Source organism: Somniosus microcephalus, chromosome 1 (genome assembly GCF_052327205.1).
Source record: "Somniosus microcephalus isolate GS21.2 chromosome 1, FLI_Smic_1.0, whole genome shotgun sequence".
Classification (NCBI taxonomy): domain Eukaryota; kingdom Metazoa; phylum Chordata; class Chondrichthyes; order Squaliformes; family Somniosidae; genus Somniosus; species Somniosus microcephalus.
In genome coordinates, this window is record NC_140987.1 from 95,983,241 (window position 1) to 95,997,589 (window position 14,349).

Below are 14,349 nucleotides of genomic sequence, written 5' to 3' on the forward strand. Positions count from 1 at the left end.
ATACCAATTGACTGCAACAGGACATAGAAAGGCTAGCAGAATGGGCAGACAAGTGAGATGGAATTTAATACAGAGAAGTGTGAGGTGATGCATTTTGGCAGAAGGAGGGAGAGGCAATATACACTTAATGGCACAGTTTTAAAGAGTGTGCAGGGACAGAGGGACCTGGGAGTTAATGTGCATACGTCCCTGAAGGTGGCAGGACATATGAGAGAGTGGTTAACAAAGCATATGGGATGATATAAATAGAGGTACAGAATTGAGTACAAAAGTAGAGACGTTATGCTGAACCTTTATAAAGCGCTGGTTACGCCACAACTGGAGTATTGCATCCAGTTCTGGTCACCACACTTTAGGAAAGATGTGAAGGCCCTTCAGAGGGTGCAGAGGAGATTTTCCAGAATGGTTCCAGGGATGGGGGATCTTAGCTACAAGGGCAGGTTGGAGAAGCTGGATTTGTTTTCATTAGAGCAAAGGAGGTTGAAGGGTGATTTGGTAGAGGTGTACAAAATTATGACGGGTCTCGATAGGCTAGATGGGGAAAGCCTGTTCCCACTAGTTGATGGTACAAGAACTATGGGACACAGATTTGGACAAGAGATACAAGGGGGATGTGAGGAAAAACTTTCTAACGCAGCGAGTGGTGATGACTTGGAATTCGTTGCCGACGGAAGTGGTGGAAGCGGAAACACTCAATGTTTTCAAATGGAGACTGGATAGGCACTTGAAGGAAATAAACTTGCAGGGCTACGGGGATAAAGCGGGGAAATGGGACTGAATGGATTGCTCTACAGAGAGCCGAATGGCCTCCTTCTGTGCTGTTATGACGCTATCTGTTGTCTTGTCCATAACTTCCCTCTCCTCTTTTAGTGTAACCTTCACATCATCTGCTTCCTTTGTGAAGACAGATGCAAAGTACTCAATTAATACTTTAGCTATGTCCTCTGCCTCTACATGCATATTTCCCTTTGGGCCCTAAATAGGCCCAACTTTTTCCCTAGCTAATCACTTACATTTTATGTGCTTATAAAATGTTTTAGGGTTCACTTTAACGTTGTCTGCTAATCTTTTCTCGTAACCTCTCTGCCTCCCATAGTAACATTTTTCAATTTCCTCCTGTACTTTCCATGGTTATTAACTGAATCTTGCTCTTAACATTTGTCATAAGCCTTCTTGTTCTGTTTTATTTTATCTTTTATTTCTTTTGTCATCCAACGCATTATCTTTGGATGGCCTACCTTTTCCCTTCAAAGGAATGTGCCTAGTTTTCACCTGAACTATCTCTTCCTTGAATGCCCTCCACTGCTCCATTACTTGCAATCGGCTTTTCTAATTTGCCTGTGCTAGTTATCCACTAAAATACAAAGTAAACTGAGAAAGTAAACTGGTGAAATTGGTCTTAGGCAGTAGCGCAAAACAAGCAATAGCAAGTTGGCAGCCTGTTTTACACCTTGCCCGATTTTCATTTCCATTGACTTCAATATCAGAAGGTGACTCACATAGTTCCATTGGTGTAAACAGCATCACTCCCTTCCACATACTGCACCTGTGTTGGGTAGACATGCTGCACCTGTTGTACCTGAAAAATAAACAAACAGCACTTAATATTTTTTATAACTAACATCTTAAAAGTTTTGTGTATGTCCAGCAGTTCCTCTCAATATGAGAACCTACTATAATACTTCACTCTGTCACAATTTTCCATCGTGCTATGTTCTTCACTCTTGCTGTCACGTTTGAACTTTCTCATTCATTTCTGCACTGGCAGTACTGCATTATTTATACTTCTCTATGAACGTCTGAAGATGAACCCCGAGTCCCAGGTCTGTCCACCATTATCATTACTGCTGCTTTTGAAATTTCCTACCACTGCCCACTTCCCACTGCAGTCACCAACTGGCCCTTTATATTTGGCACGTCGGACCACCACCGTCCTCTTTCTGTTTGCAGCCACATTCTGATTTTAGTCCTGGTTTCTTTTTCTTTCCCCATCTCTCACATTACTACCTCCTTTAACTTTGAGAGCTCGGGACTCTTCACCTACCCAACCTTTTCAGTCTACCTACCTGCTACCTGGTTTTCTCTCCTCATTAGTATCAGCGGTCAAGCCTTAAGCCTACCAACTTGGGCCATGCGCCTTCACCACTGCTGACATCCACTGCAGACATCACGGATCCCAAGTAAGGACACTAGGCCTCTCCTATGTAAGGGATGAGGGGAATAAAGATGAGGGGAGTTGGGGGAGTAGAATAAGAAGTCAGAGGGGTAGAGGGCCAAGTGGTTCGAAGTGAGGGGGGTGGGATAATGAATGTATAGAAGTGATAGTGGGTTGAAGAGGAGAGAATGTTCAGGAGAGGGGATGAGACAAAGTCTCCTTGGGCTGGTAGCCTGCCTCCCACACAGTTTCCTTAATAAAACTTCTCACTTCAAATATTTTTTTTTAAGCCTCAGTGCTACTCTAGCTTTTTTAAAAAAAAAACACCCACGCCTGATACCCACGGTTTTTTAATCCTGCTACAAGTACTAGTTATGTTTCCTGCTCCTGCTCTGGAGCATTTTAGTCAAGTTCAAGTACAGTTCTACTGTTTTTTTTTAAGTCCTGCTCTCAGTGTTTGTGTTTCTTTTAGTCTCATTCCAGCTCCGGCGTTTTCACCACTCCCTGCCATTTAACTTTTATCACCCGTGTGCCACCACCAAGCTCTTTCCCCCTTCACAATTACATTTCAAACAGCACAGAAATAGATGTTAAAATACTCTATAAATATTTTTAAATTTTATATGTGAAATGATCTACTGCAGCATTGCACAGAGCAAGTCAGAGAATGTAGTCATAGAGTCATAGCCATAGAGTCATAACGGCACAGAAGGAGGCCATTCGGCCCATGGAGTCTGTGCCGGCTCACTGCAGAGCAATCCAGTCAGTCCCACTCCCCCGCTCTATCCCCGTAGCGCTGCAAGTTCATTTCCCTCAAGTGCCTTTCCAGTCTCCCCTTGAAAACATTGAGTGTCTCCGCTTCCACCACTTCCATCGGCAGTGAGTTCCAGGTCCTCACCACTTGCTGCGTTAGAAAATGTTTCCTCACCACCCCCCTCCATCTCTTGCCCAAAATCTTAAATCTGTGTCCCATAGTCCTTGTACCATCAACTAGTGGAAACAGCCTTTCTCTGTCTAGCCTATCCAAACCCATCATAATCTTGTACACCTCTATCAAATCACCCCTCAACCTCCTTTACTCTAATGAAAACAAATCCAGCTTCTCCAACCTGTCCTTGTAGCTAAGATCTCCCATCCCCAGAACCATTCTGGTAAATCTCCTCTGCACCCTCTCAAGGGCCTTCACATCCTTCCTAAAGTGTGGTGACCAGAACTGGATGCAATACTCCAGTTGTGGTCTAACCAGCGCTTTATAAAGGTTCAGCATAACTTCTCTGCCTTTGTACTCAATACCTCTATTTATGAAGCCCAAGATTCCATAAGCTTTGTTAACCACTCTCTCAATATGTCCTGCCACCTTCAGGGACTTATGCACATTAACTCATAGGTTCCCTCTGTCCCTGCACACTCTTTTAAACTGTGCCATTAAGTGTATATTGCCTCTCCCTGTTCCTTCTGCCAAAATGCATCACCTCACACTCTCCATATTAAATTCCATCTGCCACTTGTCTGCCCATTCTGCTAGCCTATCTATGTCCTGTTGCAGTTGATTGGTAACATCCTCACTGTTTGCCACACCCCCAAGTTTGGTGTCATCGGCAAATTTAGAAATTCTACTCTGTATTCCAATATCCAAGTCATTTATATATATCAAAAAAAGCAGTGGCCCCAGCACTGACCCTTGGGGAACACCACTGTCTACCATCCTCCAGTCTGAAAAACAGCCATTTACCACAATTCGCAGTTTTCTGTCCTTAAGCCAATTCCTTATCCAAGCTGCCACTGACCCACCTATTCCACGAGCTACAATTTTGTTAACCAGCCTTCTTTGTGGTACTTTGTCAAACGCCTTCCAAAAATCCATGTAGACAACATCCATTGCATTCCCTTCGTCAATCCTCCCTGTTACTTCATCAAAAAATTCAACTAGATTAGTCAAACACGATCTGCCTTTTACAAATCCATGTTGGCTCTCCTTAATTAGCTTAAATCTCTTCAAGTGCCCGTTCATTTTTTCCTTGATGATTGTTTGTAAAACTTTACCCACCACTGATGTTAAACTGACCGGCCTGTAGTTACTAGGATTGTCCTTACAACTTTTCTTGAACAATGGTGTCACATTTGCCACTTTCCAATCCTCAGGCACCTCCTCTGCATCTAGGGAAGATTGGAAAATTATGGCAAGCCCTTCCGCTATCTCCTCCCCCAATTCCCTGAGCAACCTGGGATGCAAGCAATCTGGACCAGGCAACTTGTCCGCCCTAAGCATACCCAGCCTTTCTAGTACATCCTGTCTATCAACTTTCACCCCTTCCATTGCTTCTACCTTTTCCACTTCTACCGATATTTTGTCAGCATCCATCTCCTTAGTAAAATTCTCTCTTTCCTGTCTGCTGTTTTTGTGTTGCTGTTTTTCTCTCCGTGTCTCTCTTCTTCTGCTTCTGTTGCACTCTTTCTCTTCTAATCTACTTCTCTTCCTTTTACTTTATTTTTTTTCATTCTCTGTCCACTTCTGCTTCTTAATTTAAAAAAAAAAATCTTCTTTCCTTTTGGTTGGCAGGTGGTAAGTAGCATGGTGCGGCAGGGAAAGGAGCCACCAATGGATGCAGGTTGCATTTGGAGTGGAGTTGTGGGGAAAATGTGTCCTTCAGCAGCTCTTCCAATCTCTCGTGATTCTCCCTACTTCCTTGCTCCCATCAGGTCTCCTACCCCTGAAACCTACCTGCTTATTCCCTGCATCTTCTCCTGCATTGTGCTCCACTATCACTCATCTCATCCTTAACCCCCCACTTGGTCCCCCAAAGGATTGGTAACAAGAGGACACATCACCCCCAACTGTTTTCCCTCTTATTCTGTTTTCTTATCTGTTTTCTAAATACAACTTAAAAAAAATCAAATTATAAAAGAGGAAACACACTAGGGCAATTTTAACCCCCAGGACGGGCGGGAGAGGGATGGGTTAAATTCTTAAAAATCTGAAACTGGACCCCAACGCGCCCCCAAACCCGCCGCAAATATGCCCATGGGGCGGGCGAGTAACCTGCTCAAAAGGCGGGTCAGTAATTTAAATATCTTAATGAGGCTGTGGGCAACAGGTTTTAGCAGCCTTTTAGATTTGACGGCTGCGGGTCGGGTTTTCCAGAGCTCAGGAAACCCGGCAGCTGAAGGGAAGTAAGAACTGTTGTTTTAAGCAGGTATGTGCTTTTTATAGTACGGCTTATGGCCCAGGAGGAGCAGAAGTACTTCTCTGTGGCCCTTCAGGCTAACCTGCCTCAGCCTCCCTCCCCGCAATCCGCCAAGTCCCCCCCACCGCCCGGATCTCCAGGCCCACCTGCAATCCCCCAAACCCCCCGCAATCTCCCCACCCCCTCGCAATCTCTCCTCCCTCCTGCAATCTCTCCCATCTTCCTCACCGGTCCCTGGCTGTGGCCTTCTATCGCTGGCTTCCCTCTCAATCTGGCCGGGAAACAGTGAAAGAAAATTCAAATGAGGCCCTAATGTTAAATTCAACAGGACCTCCATATTGCCTGCATTTCCTGACCCCTACAAGTCGTTTCCCCCGCCACGTAAATATCGAGGCCACGTCTGTCTACCTCCTCTCTCTTTCTCACAATTAGAGTCTCCACTCCCACAGGTGAAAAACAATTAACATTAACCTTTTCTAAATGTCAACAAAACACAATTGAGATAATTAGTTGGCTTCAGGATTCAACAGTTTTTGTTTGAAACTTGAACCAACAGACGCCCTATTTTTTCCTCTCCCACACTCCAAGCTCTTTCTTTCATCATTCTGTCTCGCTTTCTCTGACCTCAGTCTCCCTCCCTCCGCTTAATACACTTTAAAAGTTTATAAAATACATAAAAAAGCTACAAGTCTGTTATGATGACATTGTCATCTCTCATCTGTTTAAAAAAGAAACCCTCAATATAAACTTTATCTCAATAAAGCTTTTGAAATTTGTCCCCTTGTTTTCCAAACTTATTTGAAGAAATGCTACTGAACAGAAATTTCTGGAAGCTAAAGAAAAATATTTCGTAAGTACAGCTAAATGAATGGTACTGATCCTTGGAATTTGGGTACTGTTAAGTCTGTGTGTCCCAGTTATGCTTATTATAAATCACTGGACACAGACCACAAGAATAACTTTAACAGGTCTTTACTATTCGGAGGTCAGGGCTGAACTGCCCAGCAAATCCCTACACAACTTTTATATACCGGTGTGGTCACCACCGGTATTACAGTATACAGCAGCCAAGAGAAAGTAGTACATCTCTTAAGGTAGTTCTCTTAAGGTGGAACAGGTTACATACACCACAGGTACACTGCATGGCTCAGACTGCACAATCTAAATTCAGCTCACAGAACCACAAGCTCTGGGCAAAAATAGCAAGCTCAAGCTAAGGCTTTTAGAAGAAGCTAAGGCCTTCAAGTAAAAACTTTAACGAAGGCTTAAAAAGACACAAAAAATAATGCAATTGATAAATTTTTATGACACATGTAAGTTAATTTTTTTCAATTTTGTTTGGTTATGCCTCCATTAGAATACTAGTTGCACAGACTTAAGATTTTTAAATAGATACTAATTAATTTCTAGCAGCATTGCAAATGGTAGTCAAGACCAAGTGTAGTGTTCATTTGAAGTGAGGTTAGAGTTCTGAAGATAATTGGACCAGGGTGCGCAGATATAAATAAATTCCAATTTTAAAGGTCAGGCATTCTACCCTAATTTTGTTAATAGTATTTTGATGAAAAATTGCAGATCGCTGGAATGGAGCTGGAGCCCAGAGTATGCAGCCACACAGCTGCAACCTGTGACACGAGTACAATAACCCCCAGAAGAGCGAGCGAGGAGGGAAAGGAGGGAGAGAAGCTTTCAGGATCTAATAGCTGCCATTAGACCAGTCAGCCGACTAATCAGTGCGCACACAGATCAAAAACACAGTAAAATGAATGGCTGGAGTTGACCTACATGAAGCTGCTGTTTCTCAGGACAGCAGCACATGCCAAATTGCAGGTCTTCCCCCTCTGAGCACCACATAAGTGGCATGTGAGAGTTAACACTAGGCTGCCCAAGCAGTAGCTTCAGAAATGTAGTCAGCAGCGGCTTTCTCCCAGAACCAAGCTGCTCTGAGAGAAGGGCTGCCTGAGTTCCATGACCCTTTTGTAGCACAAGAACCATCACTCATGATACTGGTTCTGAAGTAGCACCTAGGAAAAGTAATACTGTAGTAGCAAAAGAAAGAAAGGCATTTTTAGAAACACTGGGGAAGCTAGTAGGATGACATGTTTACTTTTAACATCCTTATACTAAAGGAGAATGTGCATGCATTTTGTTATTCATGAAGATTACAGTGATACAGGAAGGGAAACATTTATTTCACGTTCGCTTATTCAATCAGATGATTTAGACTTGCATGGTCATGTAGGGTCAGAGAGCTCTGATAGGATGTGATGTTCTAGGCTGAATACTGGATTGAAGGAGTTGTAATTTATGTGAGGGTGGGGTATAAGGAGTGATAACAAAGGTATTCCCTATGCACCTGCTGCCCTTGTCCTTCTAGGTAGAAGATGTTGCAGGTTTGAGAGGTGCTGCTTAAGACGTCTTGACAAGTTACTGCAGTGCATCCTGTAGATAGTACACACTGCAGCCGGTGTTGGAGGGGGTGAATGCTTAGGCTAGTGGATGAGCTGCCGATCAAGTGGACTGCTTTGTCCTGGATTGTGTCAAGCTTCTTGAATGTCGTTGCAGCTGCATACATCCAGGCAAGTGGAATGTATTCCATCACACTCCGAATTTATGTATTGTAGCTAGTGGAGAGGTTTTGGGGAGTCAGGAGGTGAGCCACTCACTGAAGATACTCAGCCTCTGACCTGCTCTAGTAGCCATGGCATGTATGTGGCTAGTCCAGTTGAGTTTCTGGTCAATGGTAACCCCCCAGGATGTTGTTGATGGGGCACTTGGTGATGGAAATGCCATGGGCAGGTGGTTAGACTATCTCCTGGAGATGGTCATTGCCTGGCACTTGTGTGGTGCAAATGTCACTTATCACTCATCAGCCCAAGCCTCGATGTTGTCCAGGTCTTGCTACATGCGCGCATGGACTGCTTCATTATCTAACAATTGTGAGTGGATGTCCTGGGGCTCTGATGATTGGCATCCAACAACCACAACCATCTTCTTTTGTGCCAGGTATGACTCCAGTCACTGGAGAGCTCTCCCCCTGATCCCCATTTACTAGGGCTCCTTAGTGCCACACTTGTTTGAATGCTGCATTGCTATCAAGGGAAGTCACTCTCACCTCACTTCTGGAATTCAGCTTGTGTCCATGTTTGGACCAAGGCCATAATGAGGTCTGGAGCTGATTGGTCCTGGCGGAACTTAAACGGAGCGTCGGTTAGCAGGTTATTTGTGAGCAACTGCTGCTCAATAGCACTGTTGACAACTTTTCTGATGATTGGAAGTACAAAGCAATCAGGGTCACCTCCCAAGTGTTGCGAAGTGATTCACACTCCGTGAATAAAGTTTGGAAGCCCAGGAATCAGATTAACTCAACACAGATTTTATTGGACAGCACACAAGTAATACAAGCAAGTCCATACTTATGTCCACACAGTCAACTGTAGGAGATTCATCAGGGGATAAGGGCTCACCAGTCGAGGTTGTTCCTAATGTTGAGTTTGCCTAACCAAGGATTTCTTGGCATATTTATACCTTTTCTTGAAACACACCTGCTTGTACAGTTTCTTTGTCTGCAACTATCAGCCATCCTGCCTCAGCAGATGCTACATGACTGATTTTGGCACAAAAACTGTAGGAGATGAGGGGCCCCAATGAGTCATGGAGGCAAAATTCGGTTGCTTTGCGCCTGCCATTAGCGCCCTAAGAGGGCGCAAAGCAACTAGCGCCCGGGCACGGCGATATTTGCACCGCTCGCGAAATTGACCAGACATTTTGCAGCGGCGCTAAACACTACCGCCACGATCTCCTGCGCCCGCAGATCGCAACGTCAGTCGAGCGTGCAACGCCCCGGACCGGATATTGAGTGGCGCCCCTGCCTTACCACCTGCCGCTAGCAACGACAGGTTGAGGGGAGCGTTTTGCAGTCGGGAAGGGACTGGGGGAGCACTATTTAAAGGCGACCGCTTCATGCCTTTTTTGTCGGCGACATTTTTGCACCACGCATTCTGAGAGAGAGACACTTCTGGAGAGATTCAACGCTGTGTGAAGGAGTTTTGGGTACTGAGCAGGTTCATTTTGATTTGACCTTCCTTGCATCGATTTAGAAGAGACTATGGGGACTGCACTCTGAGCTCTTTCCCTGAGCCTCTCCATTGTTCTTTCCAGCAGATTTGATGTACAGGTCTCTCCAGGCCGAGATTCAAAGCTGCAATGAGCAGGGTGTGGATGGAAAGCAAGATTGACCCTCCCCTTTAAGAACTGGCCGGCGCCAGTGTGTCTGTGTTCCATTGCTGACTGACATCACATGAGCTTCGCCAGCGCTCTGAGGTAGCACCTCGCTCCTCAGCATTAGCGCCTTGAGAAAGGTGTGTAGCACCTGCTTTAGCGCTCCAATCACCTCCAGGGCGATAGAAGCCAAGTTTGCAGTCGGAGGCGATAATTAGCGCCAGGCTCTAAACTTTGCGCCCCAAACGGGGCGATACCGAATTTCTCCCCCATAGAGTCATAACGGCACAGAAGGAGGCCATTCGGCCCACTGAGTCTGTACCGGCTCTCTGTACAGCAATCCAGTCAGTCCCATTCCCCTGCTCTATCCCCGTAGCCCTGCAAGTTTAGTTCCCTCAAGTGCCTATCCAGTCTCCACTTGAAAACATTGAGTGTCTCCGCTTCCACCACTTCCGTTGGCAGCGAATTCCAGGTCCTCACCACTCGCTGCGTAAAAAAGTTTTCCCCTCACATCCCCCATGTATCTCTTGCCCAAAACCTTAAATCTGTGTCCCCTAGTCCTTGTACCATCAACTAGTGGGAACAGCCTTTCCCCATCTAGCCTATCCAAACCTGTCATAATCTTGTACACTTCTATCAAGTCACTCCTCAGCCTCCTTTGCTCTAATGAAAACAAATCCAGTTTCTCCAACCTGTCCTTGTAATTAAGATCCTCCATCCCCGGAACCGTTCTGGTAAATCTCCTCTGCACCCTCTCAAGGGCCTTCACATCCTTCCTAAAAAGTATGATGACCAGAATTGGATGCAATACTCAAAATTGTGGCCTAACCTGCGCTTTATAAAGGTTCAGCATAACTTCTCTACTTTTGTACTCAATACCTCTATTTATGAAGCCCAAGATCCCATATGCTTTGCTAACCACTCTCTCAATATGTCCTGCCACCTTCAGGGACCTATGCACACTAATTCCCAATGCTTATCTATACGAGTCAGGAATCTCCATTCCCAGGCCTTTTTGACTGGCAAAGTTATCAAGCTGCAACTGTGCAGGATACACAAACAGGAGCATATTACAAAGGTCCTCCTGATTTATCAAGGTAGCAAAAGTAACCCTTTTAGACCAAAATAGTTTTCTCTATGACTACTTGTAGAAGAATATACCTCATTGTTTCACTCTTCAGCTGCTGTTCTTACAACTCTTAGAATGGTAATTTTCCATTGCAACAAGGGGAGGGGCAGAATTCCTGACGACGAAGTCATAATAGCAACTTCCAGAAAATCCGGCATTGACGTGGAAAATTATTTTGATTCCATCACACAATCTGGATATTCTATTATGTTGAAGGATTAACTGTAGGAGCTCAAAATGTCACACGGGTACGATGTATTTCACCCATGGGGAAGCTAATAACCTGATAAAACTGTATTGCCCTATCATGCTGCTGCCTTGCTGCTGTGTCAAATTGGATGGATGCTACAGTTATCCTGAAAAGTGTGGCAGTTACCTGACAAATGCATGTCCAGACGGAACCCTGAGTGATATTACAAAGATCCTCAGTGTTTGAAATGAGCCTGGGCATAAACATTAAGTGTAGCTATCACTTTCACAGCCACAGGCAGAACTGCCCAGGTAGCTGATCTTGGCTGCACATTGTCATCTAGTTGGCACAACTCTTCTACTGCCTCTTCGAAGCACACTCACCTCATGCAGAGCTCCTCAATAAGATATTCACTGGATCTCTATGACCTGTTAGTTTAATACCTTGTAGGGCGCATCTTCCTCATATGCTGCCTGACTCTCCCTTCCTCCATCCTGTACTGCTCCTTCTCCTCCATTATGATTGCAAACAAAAGAATGCCCATTGGGAATCGCGTATCTAGTACAGTACTCAGAACCTCACACTTTGGGTGGGGGCAAAAATGTCCCTTTGGTTTCACAGGCCCTCTGTCTGTCATTGGCATAGCAGTTCAGTCCAAGTAGAAAGCAAAATAAAAACCTGCTGCAAAAGCTCTTTTCTAGCTTCAGTAATTAGTGCTCAAAGTTTCTTCAGTCTTCAGGCTACTACTGGCAATAGGTATGCCTCATTTAAATCATTTTAAGTAACCCTGAGTGCATTGGGAGGGTAACTTCTGGGTTTTTGATGTGCCAACGCCATAGGCCTGTTAACTATTTTTAAATGGCCTCAGTAAAGAATTGGTGGGTGAATCACAGGAGGGCCTCAATGGAGATTGCAAATTGCCCCAGAATACACCTCTCAAAATGTAGAAAGGCTGAAAAAGTATCTCAGAAATGCAAACAAAAATTCTAGTAATTTCAGGGCCCTGGTATATTCATCCACTCCTTCAGGAGTGCAGAAAAACAACTGGCCACATAACAAAAGCTTTATGCAAGTGCTGTGTTTCCCAAAGTATTCTGGATGGTTGATATTATCTACCTTAAGATATACATACCATCACATAAACACATTAGTGGATCTGACCTATAATGACTTCCATTGCCACAAAATGAAATTGTTTTTGATGCAAAGAAAATTAACCTGCCAAATTTCCAGACTAATTCATCCTGACCTATTTGTGTTTCACCACATTATTTCTGCATGACAACTGAGTACAAAGCTGGCCCTTTAGCACTACTGTTTCCAAATGAAACTGTGACTGCGTCTGACAGTGTGGTACTGACAGTGTTCATCCTAGGCACATTATCTCCGACACAGCGAGGACAATTTTATGAATGAGGGCATGTTGGAGGCGGGATTGCTGCTTGGCGGATTGATGTCCCTCCTCCATCGATTTATGGCCAACCCATGCTATTTTCCCTTGATTGACCTTGCCAGCCCTGGGAAGGCGGGACTGCCGGGAAAATGGTAGAATTTGGGGGCGGGTGCCCAGCCCGCCCCGAACCCGCCTCCATGCCATCTTCCTAGGAGGCGGGTAGCTGTCCCGCGCCGGGTCCCGTCTCCTTGGAGGCCAATTAAGGGAAAACCGGTTGCAGAGCCCGTGAAGCTGTCATAACAGTGACAATCTCTGCAGTTTGATGAGGTCTTGCATACAAGACCTCATCAATCTTCTTTCTTTTACAGAAATTGGATGGTTGTTGCATCTGAGAATGCAATGGCCATCTCTCATCTGCAACACGGAGGTGCGAGACTCTCCGCATACAAACCGACTGAAGCCTGCAGGAAGGAACAAAGGTAAGTACACTTTTAAAAACACTTTGCACTTACCTCAGATACTCACCTCTACACTCTTGCACCCATCACTTACCTTCACACCACACTTTTACACCCCCCCGACCCCCGCAGACCCAGTACTCGCCTCGATGAGCTGGCGTGTTTTGGGGTCTTCGGGAAGCCTGCACTTGTGAGGGCAAAAAGGGAATAATCCTATTTTTTGCCTGTTAACAGGCAGTTAATAGGCTTTAATCCCTTCCAGCCTCCGAGGAGACGGGACCCGGCGCGGGACGGCTACCCGCCTCCTAGGAAGATGGCATGGAGGCGGGTTCAGGGCGGGCTGGGCACCCGCCCCCAAATTCTACCATTTTCCCAGCAGTCCCGCCTTCCCAGGGCTGGCAAAATCGCCCCCAGCATGTATAAGGTACAGGTTTCAATTCATAGGAAACTTGATCTACTATTGAAAAATACCTTTTTCTGTAAACACACGGGTAGAGGTGTAAGAAAGCTCGAACTGTGACAGAGGTCAAATCCTTTAACTTGTAGTCCGCTGTCAATGACACACTATGGATGAAAAAATTATCTTAAACTAATGGCTTAAGTCTGCAAAATAAGGCAATGGAGCTCTGTGACAATGGAGTCTATGTTCCTCTGTGTATAAAGTTAAAGAAACATTTCTTTACTAAACTGACATTCATTTATAAAGACAGTTTAGTAAACAATATTGGCCTAGAAATTGGGCGGCTTATCACCACCCGTTACTGCTACAATCAGGCAAAAAAATGGCAGCCAGCTGGCGGCGGGTCCTGCAGCGGCTGCCATTTTCAGGTGGCCGGCAGCACTGCCGATAGCAGCGATCGTGAAAATCATTGAAAGTAAGCAGATTGTGCCATCAGTGAATATGCGACATGCACTTGACGCCTGATCTGCAAGTTTGGACTTCACCACTCTACTTATCGGCATGCCTTAATTACGATGAGTTGAGCAAGCACTGACAAGCAGGAAGGAGACTCCAGCAGCAGTATTTAAAGGGATCATCAGCAATCACTTGACATGTGTGTTCCGTTTGACTGGCTCTGTGCAACATTCTGCAACTCCAGCAGCTTTATTAACTTATTGCAAGGTTCTAAGGTAACAGGGAGTGTTGTTGCAAGTGGAGAACGCCTTCATTATTATTTCAAGGCTTCTGCTCACAACACTTGCTCAAGGTCATGGGGGCTGTACTGGCAGTCCAGCTTGTGCTCGACCAGCTTCAGGAGAGGGAGTGGAGGCAGTGAAAAAGACGAGAAGATGCATGCAGAGGGAGGAGGAGGAGAGCCAGGAGGTGGTCACCAAACTCTGCCACCTCCTGCAACCAGACCTGCAGCCTGAGAGCAGGGCAAACACAGCTCTCCCAGTGGCAGTCAAGGTCATCGTGGCCCTCAATTTCTTCACCAGCGGATCCTTCCAGTCTGCAGCAGGAGACACAGCTATCATCTCAGTTCCCCATCTGTTGCTGCATCCGGAAGGTCACTAAGGCTCTCTACACCACAAGAGACTACGCTGTCTTCTCTCGGAGCAGAGAGAAGCAGGACGAGTGCACATGTGGTTTTGCCAGGATAACGGGCTTCCCCATGGT

At 45.4% G+C, this 14,349-nt stretch overlaps 1 long non-coding RNA gene across 1 annotated transcript in view; it reads right to left on the bottom strand.

Annotated features, from left to right (window-relative positions):
* Positions 1 to 474: 474 nt before the first annotated feature.
* LOC147124241 (uncharacterized) overlaps positions 475 to 14,349 on the bottom strand; it is a 67,949-nt gene continuing 54,074 nt past the window's right edge. Inside the window, exon 4 of the long non-coding RNA XR_015079707.1 lies at positions 475 to 1,579. This is a non-coding gene — a long non-coding RNA (uncharacterized LOC147124241). The remainder of the gene's footprint in view (positions 1,580 to 14,349) is intronic.